The sequence below is a fragment of the Theobroma cacao genome, chromosome 10 (assembly GCF_000208745.1).
Source record: "Theobroma cacao cultivar B97-61/B2 chromosome 10, Criollo_cocoa_genome_V2, whole genome shotgun sequence".
In the NCBI taxonomy this organism is placed as follows: Eukaryota; Viridiplantae; Streptophyta; class Magnoliopsida; order Malvales; family Malvaceae; genus Theobroma; species Theobroma cacao.
This window is the reverse complement of record NC_030859.1, coordinates 9,329,185-9,332,696: the sequence shown is the minus strand read 5'-3', so window position 1 is coordinate 9,332,696 and position 3,512 is coordinate 9,329,185.

Here is a 3,512-nt window from a genome sequence, read left to right as displayed (position 1 = left end):
TTGATTTCTATACACATTTAACTAACTAAAACTATCAATTTAACTAAAAATCAAAACATAAAAATTTCAAATTCCTCCCCCTTGAATTTCATCCAGCCCTTGATATCACTTTTTGATCTCTCTCCTCAAGCATGCTAAATGGAAACATAGGCATACAAAAGGTAGAAATCAAGTTAAAGTCGAAAAATCTTACCGTTAGACGCGTAAACGGTTGAAAAACGTGATTTCCCCTTTGAATTTTCTAGTTTTCCTTTGGTTTTTCTCGTTTCTTTCTTTCCTCTCTATTTTCTCTCTTGTTCTCTCCTTATGGCCGGCCATCACTTAATATGGGGTTTAAATGGGCTAACTTTTCATTAAAATAATATTAAATCATTAAAAAGTACCATGTGTCACTTTCCCATTGGCCCGTTTTTAAAATTTTATCCTTTAAACTTCAATTTTTCACCACTAAACATACCATAGTTATTCATACCAAAAATAAGTAAATCCTATGATTTTGACAAGTTTTGAGTGGTGAAAATTATTGTTTTTACCCCGAGGTGATAAAATTATCGTTTTACCCCTATGTTTCGAAAATTGCCGGAATTGAAAATTTTCACTTCCTATCATTAAATTATACTCCAAATAGTTAATCTTGGTCAAAAATTTCACTCCATGATCAAATTATTATCTTAGGTGGCAAAATGACAATTTTTCCCCTAAACATCAAAATTTTCAATTTTTCCCTAAATGAACCCTCGAACTCCGAACAATCATTTTTAGTCATTCTTGGACTGTAAAATATTAAATTTTATCCTACGATTCCTATTTGAACTAGTTCGAGGTTAAATCAACTCAAGTGTACCGTTAGGTAAAATACCAGGTTTCGTCTATTCTTAGGACTTTCCTAGCGTAATAACATGCTACTTAGTGCATGTATGTCATGACATGTGTTTATAGAGTCGGGTTTTACATCCAGTCACTTAAACAGGTACTTTATAATACATTCTAGTCATACACTTTAAAAGCCAAACTATTAACTTCTTTGTACAGATAAGTATTACATTTTCCCTTAAATGACACTTGCCTAGACTTACGGTGATACGAACTTCAACGAAGGTATTAAGTATCTTTAGGATCCTTTTCCGGATCCTCCTTTTCCTTATGAGATTTTCTCCTTTGTTCCTCAATCCAAGCTTGCTGTATTCTCCTACATTCCTCATAACTCACAGGTGCAGCATTTCTTCCACAACCGAGAGGAAAATGTCATACAACAGATACCTTCCTAGGGTGGTGATTTACAACAGTTACTTTCTCCTTATTCTTTTCTTGTTGTTCCCTTACATTACTTCCACAACCTGGAGGAAAGTGTCGAACAACGGATACAAGTACCTTTCTAGGATGATAATCCCCTTTGGCTATCATTATTTTCTCCCTTTCTTCAGCCTATTCCTTAGACTTTTTCAAAAGGGAATTTCTCATACTTACATTAATGTCATTACTATCAGCACTTTCTGGACTACTTGGTTCGGGTTGCCATCGGCTCCTAGCAGTAGAATCTAACGATCCCTCACTAATACTATGAGAGGCATCGGGACTACCATCTCTCCTAGACATGGTGTGTGCAACCAGTGCACCTCAAAACCTATGCGCAATCAAACAGTAATTTCTTAATTATTTATGCATCACAAGAATAGGGAGGTTTCTATATGCAACTGCATGCATTCGATTCAACCTAACCTAACTTAACTTGGGGCCATACTAACACTGTAAATTTTTAAAATAATTTTAAAGATAAAAGCTTTGATACCACTTAAATTGTCACGACCCGGTACTCTTCTTGAGCCCGTGACAACCGTCGTGATGTTCCGATAGACATTCATTACCCGAAATTCCAATCGAAACCCCACAAGGCTTTAATATCAGTTTTCTCACCTCCCCTGCGAGCAATAATTGATAATATCATATTTTAAAAGATTATAAGCTATTTCCAAACCAAAACAATAAAGAAAATAATTTTCGTCTCATAGGATTATTTTGGTCATTTTTCCTCGAAAATTTCAAAACCATCTAAAAATGTAGTATATGAGTAAAAGATACATATTTCATAACCAAAAATAAGTTTAGATGTCTAAAACATTCATTTAAAGTGAAATGATAGCTATTAAGATAAAAATAAAAATATTGAATAAAATATTCCATATTCTTATAAAATAATTTTTATAGAACTACGCGTAAATAATTTTTGTAGCGTAAAAGCAAAATAAATTCGTACATACAGCAACACAGATAACCAGAATACATAATTTAATTTACAATGACGTGTGGACCCCCAAATGACCAAAAGTAACGAAGGTTGTGAACTTACGATTTTTGAGGATGCAAATCCAACTGTAGCCCTCGATGAAATCAGATATCTACTGATTATCCTGAGCCTCAAATGAGTGGAAATGAGGGTGGTGAGTTTATATAAACTTAGTGAGTAAACAAACATCATCTAAAATATTTAAAGCCGAGTAAATGGAGACGATTAAAATAGATCATCATAAGATGGTTCATAACCTCAAAACACATTTCAAATCATCTAAACCAGTTACATTTCATCCAAAATATACAACGAGGCTTATGAATATCTTAAAAACTTGGTTCGTGCCAAAACTCATTCTCGAGGATACCTTGATCAGAGGCATCTAATCGAGACCGCCAAGGTTGTTAAAGAAAAGTTCATATACACACAAAACAAATTTTTATGTTTAAAAGCACAGTCATTCCTTGGTGTTGGCTGAATTCACTCTCACGTGGTGGTTCGACGTGAAGTGAACTCTAAAATTTACCTGAGGAGATACCCTCTGCACCTCTCGTACTAAGGTAAAATATAACGGAGTTTACCGTGCCCTTCTTTAATAGGCTGCTCCACGAAAACCCACCCACTGCAGTAAGCTAATTGATATCTCACCAAATCAATAAAATTCCAACAGCATGACGTGGCAATTATTTTACAACACAGCATGTCAAGGTAAAACAACAGTTCATATATGTTTAGCACAATTACCCATCCAACAACTCATGCCCACATTATCATAAGCCATTTAATTCAAACCATGATTTATAACACAGCAAATAGTCTCCAATTACTCCCATTTCCAAGCCATCATTCAATTTCAAGACAATTTTATAAAATCATTTCGTTTAATCACATTTTCCTTATAAAACATAAAGATTTACCATTTAAACTCATTTTTCTATAAAATCACAAAAACGAATAAAAACTACTTTAGATAATTAAGACGATCATAAGGTTACTCACAATATCGGGAGTTCGAAATACTCATATTCTTGGTCCTCTGGCATAATGTCTTTACCCTTCTTAGAGGACTCACCACCTATACACAATACACGATAAATAATTCAATTTATTGTGTCATACCATTATAAATCTATTTCAGGCTCCATATGAATGCATGAGGTTGTTTGGATAGTCACTTAAAAATGGAATTCACGTTGGTTCAAAGGTGATCGGAATGGATCAGTTT